General features: G+C 26.6%; 1 protein-coding gene across 1 annotated transcript in view; it reads left to right on the top strand.

Annotated features, from left to right (window-relative positions):
• The first annotated feature begins 1754 nt into the window (after positions 1 to 1754).
• LOC132922746 (protein naked cuticle homolog) overlaps positions 1755 to 14719 on the top strand; it is a 63782-nt gene continuing 50817 nt past the window's right edge. Inside the window, exon 1 of the mRNA XM_060986427.1 lies at positions 1755 to 2144. The gene's annotated coding sequence lies outside the window, so the exon portion shown is untranslated. The remainder of the gene's footprint in view (positions 2145 to 14719) is intronic.

Raw genomic sequence — 14719 nt, forward strand, 5'->3', positions numbered from 1 at the left:
ATTTTTGAATAATAAATAATTGTACGCCAACTCATTTTTATAATAGTTTACTAATTGCAAATAACTTCTAATAATTAATTTTTTTGTTCGAATAATAAATAATTAATTAATTGTATACTACTTACTTTACACAAAATTAAAATCACACTTGTCGATTCTAGAACTGTTTCGGAATGTAATATAGCTAATCGCAACACATCATCTAATGAAGATCATCAAATTAATTGCGTTAAGCACATCAAAAGTCATTAGATTTTTTTTGGTATTAACGAATATTAAAGTCAGTAAACAGGTTCTTTAGTTGTGCTGCAGTTAATAATATCATCCACATCGACTCATACTTAAATATGTTTATTATAATATTAACCATAATTTTTTAAGTTTAGTAATATTACAGAGTCCGGATTTTTATGTAATATATTCAGTTTGATTGGGTGGAAATCGAAGTTTATTTAATAGAGAATACATAGAAAAAAAGGTATCTATTAAAAAAACATAAATTCATAATAATATATTATATTAAGGGTAACGGCACATTTGAAAAAATTGCTATATTTAAACATCACATAATTTGTTTATATTTATTATTTCAGTGTATATTTGTAGTAGTGCGTACTTCTATAAAATAAAATATTGTGAGTCAAAGGATAAAAACTGTTTGAGTATTTATAATATTTCTTTATTATAATTTTATTTTTATATAACCGAAAAAACAGCCCTTGTCTTTAATTTTAGATTCTGAGCAGAGCGATAAATGTATTGATTTTTATAATAATGTGTTTTTTTCTGTCTGACATCATATTTTGGGATTTTTTAAAATGAGGGTGATTTCTGATAGGAAATTGTAACTATAGTTGGTATTTTTTTTTTTTTTTGGAGAGGGTTCAAAATTTCAAATGTAAAAATTCCCAATACTTTCTTTTATAACAAATTTTAATATTATTAAAATAATTGTTTTGTAAGCATGCCGCATGGTTACTCCCAAAAACTTATTTTTAATATTTCAATTTTTAAGCAAGTATTATGGTCATTTTTACATTTAAATTTGAATATAATAGGCCAACTTATCTTTTAATAAAACAATATACATTACATTACATTTACATTTCTCTCTCGAAGTTATCCCTGATTGTGCCTGATCAGCATATTAATATTTTTTTACACAATCGATTCGATATATAATTAATAAGATCAAACTTCGAGATCTATGCTGCAACTTTGTATGTAGGTTTTTATCGGTGGGAGTTTAAACAATATATTTTATAGGTGGCCCTGTCAAAGTATTAATTTCTAAATAATATGCAGATTGCTATAGGTATCGAAAACACAGTTGGACTAGGTACGTAAATATGTAAGTCTGCGGCTGTATATTAAATAATAATAATGATATATTTTATTTAAAATCAAACCAGTTAACTTATTGACCTTAACTATGTGGCACTTGGCACCGACACCTCACCAGTATTCCTCGTAATAGTTGCGGCATTGTTTATAGAACATTCGACAGCGAAAAACGATGCGCTCTTTGTACTTGCAAAAAACATACATAGTATATCGTTAAATTCCGGAAAAAATAACTTTGAAAAATGATTGAAAAACCACCCTTTTTAAATTCGGCGGTAGAGGGCGGTTGCTATATCATAATGATAATAATATATATTAGTATAATGTTATACCATCGTATTCGCGCGCTTCGGCGCGGAGACTCGCGTGGTAGCGGCGATCCGACGAAAACGTTTGGGCAGCAGCATTCGCGAATCGCGATTCGCGCCCGAACGGCCTGTAGTGTCGCGTTCGTCCCGATCGTCCGCTCATTACCGCCCGCCGCCGCTGCCGTCATTCGCCGCCACCGCGTTTTCGGCGTGATGACTCGCCGCCGTCACGTTTACCAAGGCCCCGAACGATCATTATAACAATTAACAATTTATTGCTATTATTTATAATATAATTTATTATAAAATATTATCAAGACGTATACGTTTCTATTAACGTAATATAATTATTATATTATATAATAATATATAGTCGAGGTCTTCCGGGTCCGTCTCCTGCGATACCGTTCGGACACTCGTAAATAGATTTTATAATACATTTATATATATTGTGCCGTCGGCCGACGGTTTGTTTTTATTTTCACACAGTTCGTAAGTACATATTATATTATAGATTATATATTATTATATATACATTATAATAATATTAAGGATGGGCCGAACTTCAATTTTCACGAACTCTAGCTTCGTTGTAGAACTCAAAATCATTTTTTAATCGATTTTTGGAACATTTTGAACCTCTGAATTTTAATCACACATAACGATATGGTTATAACATCATGAAAACTAATAAGGAACCCGACCTTTGAGAATTTTAAACAGATCGAAATTCATTGGAAATTAATACTCGAACTCGAACATTATTTTGAACAGTTTGAAAAAAATCTAGTTTTACGTTGATATTTATATAGTTATAATATATAATATATATTATACAGTAATATTTACACTAATTTTAAAATATATACCCTTGGTTATAATTATGTACCCGATTTGGAAAATTGGTGAAGAGGTGACTGGTTAAGTTTTAGTTCCACCACCAACCCCCTCCATAAAAAAAATAAGTCATCAAAGTTCACGAAAAAATAATATTAATATTTTTATTACGTAAAAGTGGTACTTAACAATATTTTAACAGAAAACAAAAATATGAAAAATTTGTTCATCGTTATTATAGCTCATTCTACTACCATAAAATAATATTACATCATAAAACGATAATTCAACTGAAATATTATATATTATATTATATTTATGATCATGTGTGAATACAGTGTGTATTGGGTGCACATATAACGCGTAACTGGGTGGTTTCCATTTTATTAATTATACCTATTCGTTTTCTGAACCATCATGCGCGACAAATTAGAGATTTATTTTTTATTTGCATGCGATTTCGTTTAAAACGATGATTTAATCATAAAATATATAAATATATTAATAATAATTTATAGGTACAACATAATAATATTAAAATAAATATTGATAAACATATCGTGGAACAAGTCATGATCCGTTATAAAATGTATTATTTATATATATATATATATATATAATATATATTTATCAACAGTATAATATAGATACCTTGTACTTAATTTCTATGAAAAATCCCCATATTCTAGAAATGTGCACATTTTTAAACGTTTATGTGAAAAAAAAAATAAATTGAATAAGAATTTTAATGCTTATTTAATTCACCACTGTAAAAAAAGTAGGATAAAGTGAGGTACAATAATTTTCAGTGTGCATTTAAAACGTGACATTTGCTCAAAATAGGTACCTACGTTATACAAAAATGTTTTAAAACATATAATTAAATGTGTTTTTATCAATGACCGATTATGATAAATCGTTCAAAGTTCAACACCTAAATATTATTTGTTATTATTCTAAAAAAATGTTTTTGTAATTTTAAGAACGTAAGACACTGATATTTTCCGGACAAATGTTATATGTAATTCGAAGTAACTTCATTACTTATATAATAATCATTATAAAAACACATTTCACGTATGCAAGAAAATATATAGCTACGTTTTAATTACCTATTTATACTATTAGGCTTAATATATTATATCTATTTCGAATAACAACCATTGTTTTTACGATTTCGTATTCTTCAATATATCTACATAGATATAAATTGTTACTGTTTGTTTTTTGTCATCAGTTGTCAAGTAAACAAACGTTCAACAGTAAACATATAAGAAGTGTATTATTCAAATAATAATTTTTAGTTTAAATATAAAAAAAGTTGGTGTTATAGTAGTTGTAGCCAGGGCCCAGGGAACACCTAACAAAATTGAACGGAGATGTTCGTATTCTGCTCTTCGTATAACTGTAAATAAACTTTTTAAAATCTTGATTGGTATTCATTTTTTATCAAATAATTAATCACAATTCACAATCTATTAATAAAATGGCAATAATTTGATTTTTTTTTTTTATATAATTTAGATTTTGTTAGTGTATTTAATTGGCAGGAAAAATATATATACTAAATAAAAAAAAAAAAAAAACGATGAAAAATGGTATGAGGTCATTGAAATATTAATAATTAGCATAATTAGCTATAGTGATTGATTATTTCATTAAAAATATGTTTATTTATTATTTTATTTAAATAGGTACAAAATAATTAACATTGCTTGACAACACCGTGTTACCACTTAAGTATAACATTACTGTCGATGAATGTCGATGAATATCCTCCACTACCCCGTGAATTTATTTTGTTAAAATTGAATAATAAATTGTAGTGCAAAACACTTCGTAAAGGAAGAATAAACATAAAAATACAATGGATAAGTTTACTTTGAAAAATGTGTGTTAATTTATTGTCTGATCTGTACAAAAAAGAGAAGTTATATTTTTTCTTTAATTCTCTTGATTATTATGGCCATCGCAGTTTATTACTATATTCAAAAATGATTTTAAAATGTCTTATTTACTTTATTTTTTGGTCTGAAGGTACTTTCTCAAGTCGTTGAATTTATAATCGAGTGGTATGTTCAAATCGAGCAAAATATTGTAAGAATTGCTGTTGCCTGTTTTACATAATACTCGTCCACACGAATAATTTAATTTATTAGTATAGCTTTAATTTACTAATATTACTTTCTTGTTTAATATCTACATCTTTGCACTTTTGTACAACATTGTTTATTTACTATTATCATAATATTCTTTTGTTCTATTTTTTCTCAATACCGTACAAAAATATTTTAATTCATAAAACAGCACTTACAACGATAATATTTTTTTATATAGAAAAAAATTAAAATAAATAAACTGTATTTTATTATACTTCTTATATTTATATAAATACTTGGGTATCTTATATATTTTTAATTCTTTAGTAAATTGGTTTCTATAGTAAAATTAATTTTTACTAAACCGTCATTACATCCTATAATAAATTAACATAATATAGGTATTGTGTGTAACTTGTAATTTTTAATTTTTTTTCTCAATTTAAATATAAATCAGGCTATTGATTGTTTTTGTTGAGGTTAGATACTATGAATAATATTATGATGGTTAAAACGTATCACAATTATTATTATTATTATTATGATTATTATTACAATTTTAAAGAAGTATATAATAATATAACTAAAATACAAGGTTTGTCAGTTGTAATAATCTACTAAAATATTTATATTACTATAAAATTACTATTATATTTTTATATATTATATACCTATAGTACTAATTAAGTACTTATACTTTATAGTGTATAGCTTTTATAATTGTAAATTATTTATATGTATTTACTATAGTTTACTACTCTTTAAAATGCAATTTGTTCAAAATATTACCATTTATTTATTTTATAATTAATCTTAAAAGTTTGAATTTAAAAATTAATATTTAACTTGATTTTATATTCGAGTATAACTAGTATAATTGTATAAGTATTGAATTGCAAATTTAATTCACTAAAAAGTCGTTAAATATATATGCATTTTGCATTAAAAACTGACAAAATACAACCAACAATTTTCAAAATATTTTGTAATATATGACTTTGAAGTTATTTAAAATACAAAAAATATTTTCTTGAAAATAAAAATATATTTTAAAAAACAATCAGGAGTACGTTCGATATTCGTATTCATAATGTTAGAATTATGCTATTTAAAGTATTTTTTCATATTTAAAATATAACGTAATATTGTTTTTCAACGTCATGCGTTATTGACAATAAAAATAATAATATAAAATATAGTTTCCAGTTTCGAACAAGTAAAATATTTTTTTACTTTTATTAGAATTACCAACAGACATAAGTGTGTTTGAAAGAGAGATAGAGTAGTTATTGAATTGTTTCACAATGAGCGTTTCTTTTTGTTTTAGACGCTTTACAAGTTACAACTAGCATAATCAATAGTGTAGGTAAATCTAGTACTATCTTCAGTCCTAATGATAAATTTATTTTAGTAATAAGTACTGATATCAACAAATGTCTGGTGGTTTCATAAAATTATGTAAACTAAAATACTCAGATAGTCAGATGATATGCTTAAACCTTACATAATTGTGTTTGCCATTCCTTATCTGTAAAAAAATAGGGAATTAAAGATTTCTAAAAACAATTATTTATTTAGGGATTTATTTTCATGACTTAATTCGTTTTCATCCCATCTATATTTATTGGAGGTTAACAGAAATCCTGCATATTTGTGTAAGTTTTAAAACTAATAATTGTGAGATTTTATAAATATATTCGTTTTTAAATAGAAATAGGTACGCTAACTTAAACTTACACAAATGTGTAGTTACGTCGGGAAAGGGTTTTGTGTAAAATGTTTTATTATTTTGTGTTTTTGTAGTAAGAATTTTAAAATTAAGTTTTCTTACTTGGTATAGGACGACAATATATTTTATTGTCTTATAATGTATACTAAAAAAAATCAAATTAAGATATTTTCTCCAGGTTTTTAATGTAATTATATTAATGAATCTCAAAACTCCAGGGTTAGGTTAGAACCAACTATTTCGATGATGCTTTGTTTTTAATTTTAATATGTTAAGGAATTAAATCGAATTCAAAGTCTTGTCATATATTTTATACACATTATAATAGTATGTCAAAAATATTAGTTCAAAATTTAAATATACTTATAATAGCTAGTATTGTCTAATAATATATTTTTATTTAATCTGCTAACATCAGTTACCTATTTAATTCTTTAAGATGCGGTGAATAATAAAAAGTCTTATTTTTTTGAATATTAATATTTTTGTCGTGACCCGCGGGGTGCAAACCTACTGTAATTAATGTAAATATAAATTAGTTTCAGTTTAAAGCGTTTACACAACAGTACTTTTCTTCGTTATTTACGGTTAACTTTCGTTAAAGAATACAAACGAAACATGTCGACCGAACATAATGTATAATATTCGTATTATATAAATATATAACATTAACATAATATAAGATGTTATTGGGGTCGGCTTATTACTCAAAACTTTTTACTTACATATACGCAGCTCGAATGCAGTAGTGTATTATATATATCATGTAAAACAAAACAAAAACTAGTGTACATAAATAAAAAAAAACATACAGACGCGCCAACTATATATCATTATACAATGTATAATGTAATATAATATATATGCAATCATGCAATTTAAAAATATTGCAATAATACTGCAAGGTCGCGGGACCTTTTATCACGTATTAATATAATATGTTATGAATGTATAAGACATGATATTATAGGTTTATTATTCATAGGTGTAATTTGGGGGTTGCAGAGGGCTTATTGCAGCCGATGGCATTTTAGAAGTACAAAAGTTGAAAAGTACATAGGTATAATAATATTATAACATACTTCATCTGTACAATAATAATAGCACATTCGTCGTTAACGCCGACTAGTCAACGTTTTACAATAAATAGTAAATACTAAGTAATAATAAAAAGATACCTGTTGAGCACATATTCAAATATATATAGGTATACTTAGAAAACCATAATTTCAGATACTTTGATTTTTTAAGTATGTACCGTTTTAAGAGTTCCCGGTTGCTGTTCAAACTTCCTTTTTCAAACGAGAACTACACTTTTTATTGTGTACTTAATACATACCAATTAACTATTGTTAAACATATCAAGTTTTTGTAAATGTTAATCGATCAATGTAGAAATGCGAACGAGTGATATCTGTGTTATTAAAATGTATGACTAAGAATAAAAGTCCTTAATAATCATACTATAGGTACCTATATTACTAAATATATTATAATATAATTTATAATTTATATCACTACAAATCTGTGTTATTATACATACTTAATTATCTATATTTTAATATTTTATTCTTAATCTGTAATAACTTCTTGTTTGCATATCTATATAATAATAATATACCTATTGGTTACTAGCTACTATTTATATTAGTACCATAATAATATTAATAAAAATAAATAAATTATAGTTATTACTCATTAGTCGGTTATCATAAAATATAAAATACCAAATAGATGTTATATTTCGATTAGTATTTAAAAATCCTAATACTTAGAAATGTCTACAATCAGAATTAGAATAAATATTACTTATTTAATAACAATTGGAAGCGAGGAGCATGCTTTTGCGAATCACTCTATATATACGAATATATTATATTAAATCGTATTAAAATTTGACATTACGGGGACGTAGCTGTCGTAGCTCATAACGCCTATATATTGAAAAAATATCCGTTATCTATGTGCATAATGTATATACAATACACTACGTATATAATAATATACAAGTGATTATAAATATAGCGACAAATTCGATATTTAATTTTGTGAAAGATAAAATTGACGAAAAGCACAAGGAAAAAAGACTTAAAAAAATGTATGTATATTTGAATCGTCGATGAGTGAAATAAAACTGCCGAGCGTATAACGTTTATAATACGACCTACCTACGTTTGATTAGATTATTGTACTTGCCGGTGGTAAAAAGATTTAAATCGTGTAGGACGTAGGTAGTATATACGTATGTAAGTAAAGTAATTCGTTTCAACCTTACACAAAAGTGAAAACATTGCGAACTCGACGTAACTATGCGTTTTTAAATATTTAACGTGTCTACAGTTCACTGTTGCCGTTATACATATAGTCATATTAGGTTGTATTTAGGAATTCACATCTCAGGGGCAAAAAAAAAATGTACGTTTTAAAAAACGTTGTTCATAATTAACTTGAAAATTTTTTTATTTTATTTCTAGATTGTGACTTAAATTTTTTCAAATTATATTTTCATATTACTGATGGTGGAAGTTAGATCACTTTCAATGTTTAATTTCTTTTTTAAGAGAACGCCATACCCGCATGTGTTGTCTCTGTCTTACTAACGTACATCATAACAAATTTTGGTTCAGCAGAATACATTTTGTGATGTTAAATTTAATATTAGAGTAAATTTACCCAGTATCAAATTTAAAGGTAAGAATATTATCTAGATAATGACATATGATTTTATTGATATTATTATCATTTTAAAGTGAGTTACAGCTATGTAAAATATTAAAAATTTAAAATGTTCATAACTCACTTTAAAATGATAATAATATCAATAAAATCATATGTCATTATCTAGATAATATTCTTACCTTTAAATTTGATACTGGGTAAATTTACTCTAATATTAAAGCTAACATCACAAAATGTATTCTATTGAACGAAAATTCGTCATGATGTACGTTAGTAAGACAGAGACAACACATGTGGGTATAGCTTCCTCTTAATGGTTAAGAAATTCATGCTAATAATATAATGATAAATTATGATAAAAAATATTATAAAATATAACATTAATCGTAGAAAATAAGTCATTAGAATTACGAGAGGATTGAATCGAAGAAAAAAAAAATCTTTCTACCATCTCAAAATCAACAACCCGTGGCAACAGCCCTCTTGTGGCACTCCCTCTATAAATACAGCGCTGCCTATAGACCAGATCTTCGATACTAAACGATATTTATTATTATAAAGACGATTTTAATTTTAAAATTAATACTTTAGTACGTTTATATGATTTATATAATCATTTATTTATTCACCTGTTCAAGATGTCGCGAAACGGTGTAGTATCAGGCTCTATATACTAGGACACTAGCTGGTAGTCTAAGATAACCATAACCAAGTCAGTTTTTAGTGCTAATGGGCAACTAGAAAAAATTTCTCCGCTGTAAAGTAACCTATGTTTCAAGAGTAAGCATTGTCATATATTAAGAAATAGGTGTATTAAATTCAACGAATTAAACTAAGACCGTATACCTCTACATGAATATTAATTTATGTATTGGTAATTATTTTAATAATTTATAGTAATATTACAATTTATTTTTCTATCAGTAATGCACGGTAATTGAATTAATGTTTACCAAAAAAAAGCGTACGCCATGCATCTTATAATAATAAAATCGTTAAAATATTAGCCAAGTACAATACTATACGCAGAGTATATCATAATGATCTGACACATTCAAATGTAATTTTTATATAAAATTGTCATAATATTTCCATGACAATATATATTTCTATTATTAACTATTATTAAATCAATATCGACGAACTGTTTAAAAATTAAAATTTAGACTATAATTGTTTTGAAAATTTCGTTGTGTATAGAAATAGAAAATGCTGATAATATTCGTAGATATAATTGAAAAAATTCAAGTACCTACTTACATACGTTCAATATTTTTTGAATTACAACGAAATGACAAATCGTTTAATGAGAAATTTCTATTTTACGTAAATTCCCAATCTGGTCAAAACGGGGACTTAATAAAATGCCTACAGCCTTTAAGCTGTTATTGTCGTAACTTTGAACTCAACGTTGCAGACGATTGTTATTCACGGTAACTAGTTATCATATTTTGTGCTAAAAACTTCACGAACTTCACAAAATATAAGAAAGAAGAAATATACTGCTGTATCTTCAGAAAATGTTTAGTTATATATTATTATACTTCGAGTCGAACAAATTCTAATTAAAACTAAAGTCGTCATTTCAACATTTGATAATAGTAATAAGCTTATACAATTATAATTGCATGCCCTCGCGCGATAATTACTTTTGGAGTAGTTGTCATAAAACGTCTAAAGTCACCAATCGAATTCGTGACTATTTCAACGTGAATAGTGGTTTACTTATATCTACAGCATTTATTATTATAATATATTATTGTATAATAGACGTCTACAATTTATTAAATAATAAAAATATTCATTTTGTTCGTAATGTTTTGTATATTTGGTATTATATTATGCCGTCTCATAAATAATAATACAATTATAATATGGCATTTAATAACTATAATGTAGTTGCAGTATTATTTTTATTTCTATACAATAATTAAGTGTTATATTAGGTTTTTAAATCTTTTTTAATTTAAATTTTTGCAAAAAAACTTATTGACCCACAAACATCACACAACGGTTTTTGGCGATAATCAACATTTTCATCTATGTTTAACAAGATGCAATACAATTTCAATGCAACTATACTACAAATATTGCACAGCATTTAAATTGTATTATATAAAAAAAAGGTGTAGGTAGATACGAAAAAACTGAATTAGCTATTAATTATCTCGAGTTTATTGAAAATGATTTTTATACCTGTAATTTTCGCCGTAGTACCTGATTATACATTTGTTTAGCAAGTTATGCTTATATAATAAAGCGTAAATCAAAAATGCTCACAACTTACTTAAAAACTGAATAATCGTAAAAAATCAACTCACAACCACTGCAGATTATATTATTACCATTAAGTTTCATAATAGGTCGATTCACTAATTTTTAAACTAACGGAGCTAAACGTGATCTGCTGAGCGTAAATTTGATATATTACGTACTTACTATTTAGTCAAAAACATACAGGATTATTATTATATTATTTGGTTTAAAAATACATATAGTATATACCTGTATGGTTACATACATTGTACATACTACAAGGGTTGAGCTCAAAACGTATAATATTCGCGGGTCGTTAGTTGTTACTCTATATCCTATTATTATGTATATATAAATATTTAATATGAAAGTATAATTTACTATACGGTAAAGCAAGCATGCCCACCCCTTCCTTCAACAATGAATTTATTCAAATTTTGAATTTTCGAATTCTTAAGTTTCTTTATACACATAAAGATTTTATACAAATAAATGCAGGTGTTGCGTCCTATTAATGTTACTTTAATACTTATGATGATTACCGATTGAACTGTGAACAAAAATATAACCACGAACAGGTATAACTTTAACGATTTAAAATTTATTCCAACTCGAGTCCAGACTTCGTAAAAATTGTAGTAAGTTTTATGCACTTACTATTTTGGATTATGAGCGAAACGAAAAACGTATTGGTTTTTAGTTTTTAACCAAAATGTTTGTTATCCGCAGACATTAGTAGTAAATAAATCCTTAAACATCTGATATTATATCTAGCACACTATTATTTACTGTAATGGTCGTTAAAATGAGAACGAGAAAAAAACTGAAACTTTGGCCATGTTGCTACGATTGGCTTTAAGAGTACCTACGTAACACTGCCATTTTTGTCTCCGTCTTACAAGCGCGTAACAGCAAATTTACGCTCAGCAGATCACTTGTAGAGCTTCGTTAGTTTAAAACACTAGAGTAAATCGATCTATTATGAAACTTGATGGAAAGAACATTATCTGTGTTTGCATGTGGGTTTTTTACAATAGTTCAATTTTTTAGCTAGTTATACATATATAATACAGTGTAAATTAAAAATGCTCATAACAATCATAACGCACTTAATAACTTGTAAGATGGAGACAACAATGAACAAATACGTCTTTAAAGTGACGTAATTTGAATACAACTTTCTAGGTGGGTGGTAACTGGAAGATAAATTATTTTTATTTTTATAATTTATTTTGAATTTAAACATTTTATAATAGCATTCCATTTTTAATAACAATACTACGCTTCTCATTTAGTCAATTTAAAATGTTCACGTTCAATAAATTTCTTCATGTGTCTTACGGAGTCAATAATGACTCCAGAGTCTAGACCTTTACAGTCGTATTATAATTGTATTATTTTACCTAAAAATAAACTATTTCTGGTCACATGTTATTTTTGTACGGCTAGCGTATCGTCTATAAACCGGCATACAGTCATATATTATGTAACTGGTACCTAATAATTATCCGTTAAAAATAAATAATTTTATTAATACATAAATGATATATCATTGATTATAAATACTAGATAATTGGTATTAACTATTAAGTAATAAATAAATAAAATTAAATTTAAAATATAAATAAAATAAAATAATAAATAATTAATACTATAATATTAATAAATGTTCGGTTAGTAATTGAATGCCGTCATTTACAGCAAAAATTTGAAAGCACCCTTCCATTACTAGTAACACAAATTATTCTCAATCCGGAATCTAATATTACAGTCAAATTATCAGAATACCTCGAAATTATTAATTCATAACATAAAATATAAAATTGAATTCACTTTTTGATTGTATAAATTACACTGTATTTGATATCCCCAATGGCCGTAGCTAACGTGTTCACATTCAATAATATTATTAAAAAAATATACATGCAGTTATAGGCATTAAGTCAAAATACCACATTGTATATTTTATATGTAATAAATTGTTGAAAGCGATTATAATATAGGTACTGAATTCGGAATATTTATCTACAGGAATTTCCTACCAGGAAATTACTATTATCTTTTTTTTTTCAATAGATTGCAATTACATTATTTAAATAACCAAGTCACAAAACAAAAATTACTTAGACACATCGTCAAGTTCAAATTTATTATGATGTTTTATTTTAGTATCTACTATAAATGGTAAATTAAACAGGTATGATGCCATTTATGTGATACGAGACAGTGACGAATGCACCGCGCCATTCTGTGAAATATCATAGCTATACATTGTATTTACTGACTAATTAAAAAGAGCACGATTTTTGTGCAAAATATCTTCAAATACGGAACAAATGTCATCATACCATGTTACTTTATTATGAATTATAATACTCACCACGTTGAAGTGATGCCATTGATGGAAATCTTTTTAAAAATGTCACTTATTTATTTTAAAAGTTTGTCAAATATTGTTATGTAAATAATATTGGATTTATTTAATGTCAAAATGTAGGCTGACTGATGAATTACATAGAACAATTAAAAAATATGTAATTGGTATAATTCTGAGGATGATACTGATATCAAACACAATACAAATACTAGTTTAAAGTATCTCTTAATAGGTAAAACAATGAAATCATTAAATTGGAAAACCTTCATCAATTTCTAAAGGTTGGGACCGACTATGATATGTATTTATGAATTAATTTATGTTTAAAAAGAAAAGTTGCGTCCACAATCAACTCAACACTCAGCGTGTAGCAATACCTACTTTGTACGTCTTATTGTACAAACATTATTTTATAGTTTGTGTAATAAAAAATGAAAACAAAAATATTACGAGTTACGACGTTGTGCTGTATATTTATATAGCGCTTACGATAGAGATAAATAAAAAGCCTTCGTGGGCGGGGTTAAGGGGAACTATAAAGGTACTGTTGCCGCTATCCCCTTAAATACACCACTGTGGAATTCGCACAATTGCACTGTAGAATCGTCATTGAAACAACCGAGTGCAACGCGATTTATTTATCATTTGGTCTCGTATTGTATATATAGTTGTTTGTGTATTGTGTATAATATAAATATTTATTTCGAAATCGTGCCAATATCAAAAGTGCCGATTCCGGGTCTGGTCGGGCCGTCGGGGCGGGCGCGTGGGTGTCTCCTGCAAGTCGGACAGCTGCGTGGCGAATGAATAACGATGTATAGTCTACTGTGTCTATACACTGTAGACCCATTTTAACATTCAGTGAAAATAACAGTTCTGTCGTAGGACACAGATGAGCTCGGTTTGATTCCGGAAACTGTTTAAAGATTTCGTCGAAAACGAACGACGTGCGCGCAGTGCACCGTAAACCTTCACTCCGTTCGGAATACTAAATGATAATTAATTATATAAAATATAAGTATAGAAACGCGGCTATAATGGTAATATTTTTTCACGACTAATTAAAAATATTCACTTTTCTCCCGTATTG

This window comes from Rhopalosiphum padi, chromosome 2, assembly GCF_020882245.1.
Source record: "Rhopalosiphum padi isolate XX-2018 chromosome 2, ASM2088224v1, whole genome shotgun sequence".
Lineage (NCBI taxonomy): Eukaryota > Metazoa > Arthropoda > Insecta > Hemiptera > Aphididae > Rhopalosiphum > Rhopalosiphum padi.